This window comes from Chiloscyllium plagiosum, chromosome 6 (genome assembly GCF_004010195.1).
Source record: "Chiloscyllium plagiosum isolate BGI_BamShark_2017 chromosome 6, ASM401019v2, whole genome shotgun sequence".
NCBI lineage: Eukaryota > Metazoa > Chordata > Chondrichthyes > Orectolobiformes > Hemiscylliidae > Chiloscyllium > Chiloscyllium plagiosum.
In genome coordinates this window covers 9176940-9189507 of record NC_057715.1, presented here as the reverse complement: position 1 = coordinate 9189507, position 12568 = coordinate 9176940, and the positions used below count along the sequence as shown (strand labels likewise).

Genomic DNA, 12568 nt, shown 5'->3' with positions numbered 1-12568 from the left:
CTTTTAAATATTGCAATTGTACCAGCTTCCACCACTTCCTCTGGTAGCTCATTCCATTTATGCACCACCTTCTGCATGAAACAGTTGCCCCTGAGGTCCCTTTTATATCTTTCCCCTCTCACCCTAAACCTATGTCCTCTAGTTCTGGACTCCACCGCCCCAGGGAAAAGACCTTGTCTATTTATCCTATCCATGCCCCTCATAATTTTATAAACCTCTATGAGGTCATGTCCCAGCCTATTCAGCCTCTCCCTGTAACTCAAATCCTCCAAACCTGGCAACATCCTTGTAAATCTTTTCTGAACCTTTTCAAGTTTCGCAACATCCTTCTGATAGGAAGGAGACCAGAACTGCACGCAATATTCCAACAGTGGCCTAACCAACACTATACTCTGACCAATAAAGGAAAGCATACCAAACGCCTTCTTCACTATCCTATCTACCTGCGACTCCACTTTCAAGGAGCTATGAACCTGCATTCCAAGGTCTCTTTGTTCAGCAACACTCCTGAGGACCTTACCATTAAGTGTATAAGTCCTGCTAAGATTTGCTTTCCCAAAATGCAGCACCTCACATTTATCTAAATTAAACTCCATCTGCCACTACTCAGCCCATTGGCCCATCTGATCACGATCCCATTGTAATCTGAGGTAACATTCAGTGTCCCGTACATCTCCAATTTTGGTGTCATCTGCAAACTTACTAACTATACTTCCTATGTTCATATATCCAAATCATTTATATAAATGAGGGAAAGTAGTGGACCCAGCACCAATCCTTTTGGTACACCACTGGTCACAGGCCTCCAGTCTGAAAAACAACCCACCACTACCCTCTGTCTTCTACCTTCGAGCTAGTTCTGTATCCAAATGGCTAGTTCTCCCTGTATTCCATGAGATCTAAACTTGCTTACCAGCCTCTCATGAATGCCTTACTGAAGTCCATTTGGATCACGTCCACTGTTCTGCCCTCATCAATTCTCTTTGTAACTTTTCAAAAAACTCAATCATGTTTGTGAGACATGCTTTCCCATGCATAAAGCCATGTTCACTATCCCAAATCAGTCCTTACCTTTCCAAATAAGTATAAATCCTGTCCCTCAGGATTCCCTCCAACAACTTGCCTACTGCTGATGTCAGGCTCACCAGTCTATAGTTCCCTGGCTTGTCCTTACCACCTTTCTTAAATAATGGTACTAGGTTTGCCAACCTCCAGTCTTCTGGCACCTCACTTGTGACTATCGATGATACAAATATCTCAGCAAGGGGTTGTGTCTCATCTGTTCAGGTTTTCACTCTTGTTTCCAAGTCATCAAGCCAAGATATCTTTAGAAGCCTCAATAATGTTGTAAAAATACAACAAAAAGTGTTTTGATGGAAAAATAGTAAATTACTTTAAAAACCAGGTGAGTGAGTTCATGATTCGGTACACAGTAGCCATTCTTGTGCACCTTGATAATTCTTTATCATGGGGCTGACCAATTATAACTGTCTTTAGCCACAGTGTTAAAAAGTAAAAAAAAATGATTATGGTGAAAGCAGCATTCTTACAAATCTTCAATGATAAAATCAAGCTCCAATCTGCTTCAAACAAGCGATTCGATAATATCTATCAATGGCTGTTCTGTAATCATTTTTAAATTCATTCAGGGTAGGCCAGCATTTATTGCCCATCCGTAATTGCCCAGTTGACAGTTAAGAGTCAACCACATTGCTGTGGGTCTGGAGTAACATGTAGACCAGACCAGGTAGGGGTAGCAGTTTCTTTCCCTAAAGAACAATAGTGAATTCATATCTAACAATCAACAATGGTTTCATTGTTATCAGTAGCCTCGTAATTCCTGATTTTTATTGAATTCAAATTCCACCATCTGAAGTGGTGCAATTCAAACCTGAGTCCCCAGAGCATTACCTCGGTCTCTGAGGTAACAGTCCAGCGATAATACCACTAGGCCATCACCCACCGCTTTCACCAGAGGTGTTTTGGAACAGCTTGGAGACAACCCCAAGTGGCAGGCATGTCCACGTCCCTTTCCCTCAGCTGAATACCACATCAAGGCAAATAACAATTTATTTCAGGTGAAAAAAAATCAGTAAATGTCCTTGTCCAGTGGACAAATTATTTGAGCATGTTAAAAAGATGATTTAAGAATTTTCTTTTTTTGAACAGCAAAAGACATTTTTTCCTCAAATTCGGTAGTTGTGTATTTTATCATTTACTTGAATCTTTAATTGTTACTGTTCATGAACATTAATTAAGGCTGGAGTTTTAATCTCCAAGGATGGATGGATTCTGGATAGATACAAAGTTGAATATTTTTACATAATTATGTCCAACCCAACCTACCCATTTTAATGGGAACTGATCAGGGGGCATGCAACTAACCCATGAAGTAAATTAGTGTCTAAGATCTTTTAAGGAGGGTGAACTATATTATAACCTTCATATAAAGATTTCTTTTATGTTTTCTTTATTCTTTTCGATTTCAAAAAAAATCCTTTTTAAAGGTTCACCATTGAAAGGAAGTTTTCATTCCTCAACTTATCTTAGTTCTATTTGTTTTTGACGTAACTGTTGTTTGGTTTTGATATCTAATAGTATTCAGTCAATCATTTGAGACTTTATTGTTCCAGTGTACCTCCTAATTCAGTTAACATCTTATTTGCACATCTATGTGTGATGGAGCCACATCTCTTTCTTGGCTTTCTTTTGTGTGATTATACGATAAGCATTTTGCTGAGATTAGAGTGTTTGATCTGTAGTGAGATGCTGAATAGGCTGGGGCTTTTTTTCCCTGGAGAGTTGGAGGTTGAGGGGTGATCTTATAGAGCTTTATAAAATCATGGGGGGCATGGAGAGGGTGAATAGCCAAAGTCTTTTTCCCAGGGTAGCAAAGTCCAAACCCAAGGACGCAGGTTTAAGATTAGAGAAGAAAGATTTAGAAAGGATCTGAGGCCCAACATTTTCATGCAGCGGGTGGTGCGTGCAAGGAACAAGTTTCCAGAAGAAGTTGTAGTGACTGATAGAATTGTAATAGACCAGACCAAACTTCCTGAAAATATATTAAAAAGATAGTCTCGACCCTGATTTGACAAAGTCAGGTGAAGAACAATGACTGGAAGCTTGGTGAAAAAGGTAGAAATGTTTTAAAAAGTTTTGAGATGGACATATAAAATATAGAAACCAAAAGAGAAAATGCTGGAAAATCTCAGCAGGTCTGGCCGCATCTGTAAGGAGAGAAAAGAGCTCCTTACAGATGCTGCCAGACCTGCTGAGATTTTCCAGCATTTTCTCTTTTGGTTTCAGATTCCAGCGTCCGCAGTAATTTTCTTTTATATAAAATAGAGATCTTGTCATTACTGCTTAAAGTTATATTGACAAAGTAAGATGGGCAGAACAGTGGCTCAGAGGGGTGGCCCGGTGGCTCACTGTCGGGATTCTATGAACATCGTGAGAGAAATCTCTTATACTCCAAGAGTCAAGCTTGGGGAAGCACTCATCAAACCATTTAAAGCAGATAAGCCTTATGCAATTTCAAGAGATAAATGCCAGGTTTAAGATGGAATTCCCTTTTTGGGAGACTTCCAACACACCTGCAAAGTACAGAAAACCTCCATTACAGTTGCAAACTGGACAAAACCCCTTCAGCACAACAGCAACACACAGGAGGAGTGTTTTTTTTTTCCTACAGAATGAATGTCTTTGAAGAAGATAAAATACCAGTGGGGCCCTTATGGAACCACCAGCCTAGCACTCTCTGAAGGAATTGCCTCGGGAACTGACATCCCCCCTCCACAGGATCTGAATCCCCCCCCCCTCCACTTGTTCATGTTAGACTGGATTGAATAAACCATCCTACCCCAGCAGTCGATCTCATACTGGACCCGAGCCGACATCACCATTCCAACTGTCCCTCTGTGTACCCTCCAGAGCATTTATTTAACATGCAATCACTCATTTCTGGTGGCACGGTGGCTCAGTGGTTAGCCCTACTGCCTCACAGCATGAGGGTCTCAGGTTCGATTCCACCCTTGGGTGACTGTCTGTGTGGAGTTTGCACATTCTCCCTGTGCCTGTGCGGGTTTCCTCCCACAGTCCAAAAATGAGCAGGTTGAGTGAATTGGCCGTGCTGAATTGCCCAGAGTATCAGGGATGTGTAGGTTAGGTGCATTGGTCATGGGAAATGTACAGTTATAAGGTAAGCGGCTGGGTCTGGGTGGAATACTCTTCGGTGGGTCAGTGTGGACATGTTGGGCCAAATGGCTTGTTTCCACACTGTAGGTGTTTTATGGTTCAAGAGTAAATCCAAGGAAGTCCTGAGTCATTTTCATCTGAACTATTTCCTGGCCTTAAGGTATTATATATTTTCATATGAATCCATGAACATGCATAAAATATTACATATTTGAACAGCTGAGATAATTGTTTAACAGATTGGTATTTATGTTTATTAATTTGACAAATACACTCATGATATAATAATGCTGAAGGCAGGAAAATTAAATTGAGACTAAACTGACAATAGGGAAAAGTTGAAGGGACTATGCATAGATCAAAGACAGACACATAACAAATTGAAGCAGAATTGAAAGTGATGCATAATCATTTGAAAGTGGCTCAAAATATTTTTGGTCCCATCTTTCTTTGTGCTAGGTATGAATCAAACCAAAGGAGAATATACTCCCTGATACTGGCTGATGTGAGTTTTGCTAGGGCTCCCTGATGCTATATTTGGTCAAAGCCCGCTTTATGTAAGGGCTGTCATTGTCACCTCTCCTCTCGAATTCAGCTTTATTGTCCACATTTGGACTAAGTTTGTAATGAGGTCAAAAGCAGAGTGGCTCCAGTGCAACCCAAACTCTGAGGAATGAGATTAGATTCCATACAGTGTGGAAACAGGCCCTTCGGCCCAACAATTCCACATCGGCCCTCCGAAGAGCAATCCACCCAGACTCATTCCCCTACGTTTACCCCTGACTAACGCACCTAACACTACAGGCGATTTAGCGTGGCCAGTTCGCCCAACCTGCACATCTTTGGACTGTGGGAGGAAACCAGAGCACCTGGAGGAAACCCACGCAGACACGGCGAGAATGTGCAAACTCCACACAGACAGTTACCCGAGGTGGGAACTGAACCCAGGTCCCTGGTGCTGTGAGACAGCAGTGCTAACCACTGAGCCACTGGGTTATGGCTAAGGAAAATGCTGCTTGCTAGCTCTGTTAATGATCCCTTCTGCCTCTTTGCTGTAGACTGGGGGCAACAGTTGGCTGGGTTGAATTTATCTTGTTTTTTGTGCACAGGATGTACTTGAGCAATTTTCCACATTTTCAGATAAATACCAGTGTTGTAGCAGTACAGGAACAGCTTGGCTAGGAGTGCATCTAGTTCTGAAGCACAAGTTTTCAATCCTATTGCTTAAATATTGCTCGTGACTAGTGCCTTCACAGTATCCAGTGCCTTCAGCCATTTCTTGATATTTCATGGAGTGAATCAAATTGGCTGAAGACTGGCATCTGTGATGCTGCGGACCTCAGGAGAAGGATTCAGCTGTTCTAATCAAATCCAGTAAATTGCCTCTTTCAAACACATGGAGGGAATTTCTTAAAGTGAAAAAGAAAATCACATCCTCACTGTGCTGTTTTTGATGTGGCAATATGAAAAATGTTTGTGCAGTATCACAGTGGACTAAAACATTTGTTATAGCAATTGCAACCAACAAATACAACCAAAACTGGAAGTCTACCAAATGTCAGGAAGCCAAAATTAACCCCCAGAAAATGAAATTTCTGAGGCATGGTCAATAATCTGATAGTATTCATATCTGTTTAAAATCATCTTGTAAAACTGTAATGACTTCAATATCAGCAATCTGTTCAAGGCAAGCAGCAATATCTTAAAATTAAGACTCACTATTTCAGGACAGTGATGGGATGGAATTTGTTTTCTCAGATGCTTGTGCATCTTAAAAGTTCTGCTTTCGAAGGCGATGGAGGCAGAGTCATTAAATATTTTTACAACAGAGATGGATAAATTCTTGTCAGTTAGGGGAATCACAGGTTGTCATCCCTAGATGGGAAGTTGGAATTTGAAACACAGACAGACCAACCATGATCTGTCTGAATGATAGAGCAGTGTCAAGGGGCAAATAGTTTGCCTTTTCTTTGATTTTGTATGTTTGTATCCTATATACCCATACCTCCAAGTTTTCTCATTCTCCATGCACCTCTATACCTCCATAGCTCCCTTATCTTCATGTCCCTTCATATCCTGGGATTCTTCATTAGTACATCCATACCCCATGCCACCTTCATTCCCACCCCAGTCATGTCCACTGATGGAGAGAACACATGAGGCTTAAAATAACACTGGGGGAGACTTTGAAGTGCTCACTAAATTGTTAGGGGTGAGGGGTGAGAGCTAAGTTTCTGAATAAACGAAATTGGACCAGAGAACTGATGTGGCCCTTCTCATTGCCTGACCTCTCTGTTTATGCCTCAGGCATGTTTTGAGGGGTAGTTACCTCAATCCAGTCTGCCCCTGTGAACTCCTGATAAAAGTAGCGTGGTCAGGAACAGTCAGGCGGGAGGCAAGACTGCAGCATCTGTAATGGATCAGCTCATGATTCCCATCTCAAAGATGAAAGTCCAAGCCGAAAAAGTTACTTTCACAAGTGTTAAGATATTCCTTCTCAATTAATCAACACGGTAATTGTTCAACTTGATTTTGTTGATAGCGCAATCAAAGCTATCATGTTTGTATCCCCAAAAATCTAAACAATTAGTAATTGCTTACTTTGTTTAATTCATTTCAAGATGACCAGTAAAATCAAGCACAGTTATGTCTTTATTGTGTAATAAGTGGACTGAATAATTGAGTTTCTCATCTAACTTGCAGGTCAATGGTCCAGTGTCAAAAGCACAATTGCAATTATGTCTATAGTCTGTTAAAAAAAAACAATGTAGTTGCGCTGAAAAAGCCGGTAAAAATATACATAAATACAAAAATAGAAGTGTTTATAGATGCAGTGGCGCATGCCATTATTTCTTATAAAGTTGATCTTCCCTCTCATTTTCTGCAAAATCTGATTTTTAAGATGTTTGTATCAGTTTGCTAAATACTGCATTAGATTCCTGTGAGCCAGTGAGCCAATATGTATTTTAAGAAAACCACTGCAACAGCAAGGTGCTGTAGATATAATCTGATGTTTGTATTAATGTCCAGACATTGTTTGTGTTTACGCTGAAGGCTTGTGAGGTGAAGCTACACCGTGAAATCTTTTTGAGAAAAGAGGCTCACAGATGAGTGGCAATGAAATTGAGGACTGGAGTTTTATCACCACATTTGCAATAATTTTAATATGTTGCAGGTTCACGTCCATATTTTATGTGAGCAGAAATAAATTGTCACGAGAAATGGTTTCATTTCTTTGTCCACCCCACAGAATGATTTAATGTTGCAATAACATAATTATCAGTGTCAGCTGTCATACTCTAACCTGCAGTTCCTGGAGCAGAGAAGGTGGAATGGCATTCCAGTGCAATTTTGAGTGAGTGCTGCATTGTCGAATGTTGTTGAAAACATTGTAAAAAATTCCACTGCACTATTTTGAAGTTCTTCCCAGTGTTCTGGCCAATATTTATCTCTTTACTATCATTACTAAAACAAATTATGGGGCCATTATCACAGTGGTATTTGTGAGACCTCACTGTGAAAATTAGATGTTGTGTATTCATCATTACAAGAGTGACTCCATTTCAAATGTACTTCATTGGCTTTAAATCAATTGGGAGGCATTTAGAGTTCATGAAAAATTCTATATAAGCCTCCCCTTCCTTCATTCTCCAGTTCTTCCCTCTTTTCTTTCCTTCCTCACTCCCCTCATTTCTTTTTATTGACAAGCATTCTTACCAATTACTGCCAATCACTTAAAACACCAATAAGATGGAGGGATGTAAAGCTGATTCCTGATTCACAGCTCAAAGGATAAATTTCATTCTTATCTCATGCCTTTCTGACATAGACAAACCCTTTCGTCAGATTGCTACTTTTTTTAGAATTAATGCATTAGTGTCTAATCAATAGTTCACTCCCTATCAGATTGCCTATTGAGGATTTTATTAAATGATTAATTAGATGCAATCAGAATGCAATCAACCACATAAATATGTTTTGAAAGGAACCAATATAAATTCCTTTGTAAACACGATGGGACAAGATTTACCTCATCAAATATATAATTCCACACAACTTAAAATTAATCTTAAGGGCTTTTGTTGTGTCATGGTAGTGTCCCTGCTTCTGGGTCAGATGATTCAAGTTCAAGTCATGTGCTGGAGCAGTGTCATAGCATATCTGTACAGGTTGGTTAAGAGCTATGGTAACAGTTCAGGAAATGAGAATGTGTTGATGTAAAACAGTAAAAAGCAAATGCAAAATTAAATCTATTCAATTTCAGAAAATAAATCAAGGGATTGACTTTCAATACTTTACTTTATCTTTCTGTGTCTTTTGTGCAATCAATTCCAGGCATCCACCTTTCATTGCTCACACAGCCATGCAGTATCTACGGAGAGAAACAGATTTAACATTTCAGTTTGATGATCTGTCATCAGAGCAGTGGTCTGTTCCCTGACCTATTAATAGTTTGCATTTGGTTTTATTTCACATTTGCAAAATCTGCACCATTTTGCATTTATATACATCTTTCTATAGATGATGAACTTCACTCACGCCACAAAACTACATCTGTTAGTGTGAATCTTATGAAAACAGGCAAGACAGTTTCACTAATTCTGTACTTCATTGCATTCAGATCTTCCCTATTGCAGGATTTGTTTGAAATTCACAGCAATCGCAAAAGCATCTGTATCCTTCTCTTGATTAACTCCATCAAATTTATATCACATACATGACACTGATCAAATAACAGTACCCTGCATTATAGTAGTCAGATACAATGTTGATTGATAGATCATGATAACGATATGTAATGTCAAGGTTCTGGGCTTTACTTAGTTGATATCTATTGGTGTTGACATCTAAGGAGCACTTACTATTCTGCAATTGTTATCCAGTGCATGATTAATCATGTCTTGAGTGATAAGGTGAAGAGGCTGTCAGTGTTAGAACCACAAGCACATTAACTGCAGCAAATAATTTGGGACACATTTCTTATCATCAGTTTTGCTGACCACTTAGTATCAATTGCAAAACTACATCTGAGATTGAAGTATATTTTTAGTTATGGTATTGCTGCTCATGTTTTCAAATGAAAGGAGGCCATGAAATGTTCAAGATCAACACTTGCCAAAGGAAATTAATCCAGGTCAATTGGCAGAAGGCTAACATTTCAAAATTAGTCATTCTGCCTTGTTCAGACGTTTCTCTTGACTGGTGCTCGAAGTTATATTTCAAGTACAGGATCTTCTCATCCCTAATTTGGACCTGAGTTTTACTGGAGGATCAGTATAGCAAGGAAACAGCAAGAGAGACAAAGGACATGGTCATCATGTTGATCTTAATAACAGGGCTTCATTCAAATAAAACTTTCCAGAATCCTTTCCAACATCTGACCCTGTTCACATCTGTGTAAGGCATCCAGGTTGCTAATTAGAGGGGCTATTGCTGGGAAATCCTTCATGACCAGTAATTTGGTGTTGCCAGAGGATGGGGAGGCCCAAGAGCTTGTTGAGGGGGATTGGGCTAGAGTGAGAGGATATGGGATAATCCTTCTTCCTGACCTCCAAGCATTTTAAGACAAAAATACATTCTGACCAGTTGCTGCTGGGACTAGGAATGCAGATAATTCCAGCCACACATTATATAGTTGATTCTCAATCCCCTCAGGACAGCCAGGAATTGATGACATTTTCCATATTCTGAATAAGGAAGAGTTTTGTTAATTATTCCTCACAGCTGTACACTTGTTGGTAGTCCATTCTGTTATGGCTTGGTGACCAAAACTAAACACCTTTAACATAGTTGGATATATTTTGATGTGTTATAAAGGCTTAACACAGATCCTGTGAACATTCAAGGGTCAACTGTGCCTTAGTTAGTTTGATACTCACCAATAATGTCCTTAATGAACAATACCTTGAGGGTCAGGGCCCACTCCCGTGACACGAGCACGCTGACACTCCAGCCCCAATGTGAGTTGGTATCTTAAACTAAGGTCCCAACTACTCTGTCAGCTGAATGTGAAAGACCCTACTGTATCCAGAAATCCAGCATAGTTATTTTTGGAGTTCAGGCCAATACTTACCCCCCAGTATATAATAAAAAGAAATTGTGTATCTGATCAATGTTACATTGCTATTTGTAAGAATTTGTTATTTGCGTACAGGTCATTCTGTTAAAATGCGTTCTGTCAATACCAATTAGCTATAACGCAGTTGATGAATTGTGGAAGTTGTTTGGATAATGTGAACTTTCTACTGAATGGGTAAAGTGATTTTCTATTAGTGATCTTCTACAGTGCGATTTTCTATAACGTGAGGTCACAGGGAAACAGATCCGCCGTGTTTTGGCAGATCACCGTGTATTGGCTGCAATCTTTCCAACATTACAAGTGTGACAGAGCTTCAAAGGTATTTTAATTAATGCAAAGCACTTTACTATAACATGAACTCACAGTGAACGCTACAAGAACGTCAGACTTTAATTTTGACTGATCCAATGAAAATTTTAATACAACTTCTGCATACTCCCAGGAACATTCTGTGATGGAGCATGATTCTTATGTCAGCGAGACACTCTGAAGGAGTGGATTTTAGGAAATCACTGGACAGAAAGTCATGGGCTGCACAACAATTGGTATAGATCGTCCAGTCAACAACCAATGCAACACTTCTATAAATTCCACTTGTATATTCCAAACTTGTGTTTTCATGCTGTTAGGAGAATATTGGACAAACTGAATATTTGTCATGTGTAGTTTTAATAAACTCTCATCTTTTAAAGAATAGACTATATGGGACAACAAAAGGAACAAATTAAGTAGTAAGGTTCCAGTGAACAGCCCATAGCTTGTACTTTAAATGACCAATACAATCAAGAAAGATTCTACCCAAATATTAATACCGCTCTGAGTTTACCATATCTCATTAAAGCCCTTTCTCCTTTATAAGGGGTTCCAATTCTTCACTTCATTTCTTCACACAATTCTTCACATTCCTAGATGAATTGAGAACCAGAGAACCTTCTTAAATTCCATGACAACATAGTTTGCTCTGGACTTCTTAATCTGGCCTGTAGAATTTTCTGAATGCTTTTAAACTATTTTAGTTCCAACACATCCCACAGTCTATCCCCAACTCCTCACTGCTGTTACTGCAAGATGGCTTGATCTAATTTCTCCAATTTAGTCAACTACCTGCTGTTTTGTAGTGCTACATCCATTAAACAGACATGGGTCACTTTCTGAATGAGTAGTTGTTTTTGGTGTTCTGGCAAACATTAAAACTGAACATTTTACTTACCTTGTCTGTCCTAGACCTGCTGCAGTGCTCCAGTGAATCACAGTGTAAACTGGAGGAACAATATCTCATCTTCAGACTAGGCACTTTACAGACCTCTGGATCTAATATTGAGTTCAACCCCTTCAAGTTGTGAACAAACTCCTATTTCTTCCCTTTCTTACCTGTTACATTCTCTGTCAGCATGTCCTTTCTTCCCTCCCCCACCCCAGTGGGACAGTCTGTATTTATCCCATTTTCTAATTCTCACCCAAAATAGCTAAAACTGAAAGTTATGCACTAAAACATGTAAACCATTGACGATACCTCACTGAAGCAAACATTGACAGGGCAAGCACCCCAGGGTGAGTCCTAATAGTGCAGTAGTTCAGTTGTTCAAGTGGCCAGTCCAACACTGATCCTTGTTACTACAGAAACATTTTCAGGGACAGCTGACAACACTTACTCCGTCTTTCCTATGGAGAGATTGACTAGGTTCAGATTGTTTTCACTGGAATTCGGACTAATGGGGGGATCTCATAGAGACTTATAAAGTTCTAACAATAGCACAGAAATGTGGAGAAACAGATTGGGAAACAGATTTTGGAAAGGTGCAGAAGCCACAGGGTAGTAGTCATGGGCGATTTCAACTTCCCAAATATTGATTGGAAGCTCTTTCGATCAAGTAGATTGGACAGGGCAGTGTTTGTGCTGCATGTCCAGGAAGCTTTTCTAGCTCAGTATGTAAATTATCTGACCAGAGGGGAGGCCATATTGGATTTGGTACTCGGTAACGAACCGGGACAAGTGATGGGCTTGTTAGTGGGTGAGCATTTTGGTGATGGTGACCACAATTCTGTGATTTTCACCTTGGTAATGGAGAGAGATAGGCGCATGCAACAAGGTAGGTTTTACAATTGGGGGAAGGATAAATACGATGCCGCAAGACAGGATCTGAGGAGCATAAGTTGGGAGCATAGGCTGTCAGGGAAGGATGTCATTGAAATGTGGAACTTTTTCAAGGAACAGATACGACGTGTCCTTGATATGTATGTACCTGTCAGACAGGAAAGAGATGGTCGTGTGAGGGAACCTTGATTGACGAGGGA

At 39.8% G+C, this 12568-nt stretch overlaps 1 long non-coding RNA gene across 1 annotated transcript in view; it reads right to left on the bottom strand.

The window, feature by feature from the left end:
* LOC122550446 overlaps positions 1 to 12568 on the bottom strand; it is an 18562-nt gene that overhangs the window by 2699 nt on the left and 3295 nt on the right. The window contains exon 2 of the long non-coding RNA XR_006311856.1: positions 8494 to 8566. This is a non-coding gene — a long non-coding RNA (uncharacterized LOC122550446). The remainder of the gene's footprint in view (positions 1 to 8493; positions 8567 to 12568) is intronic.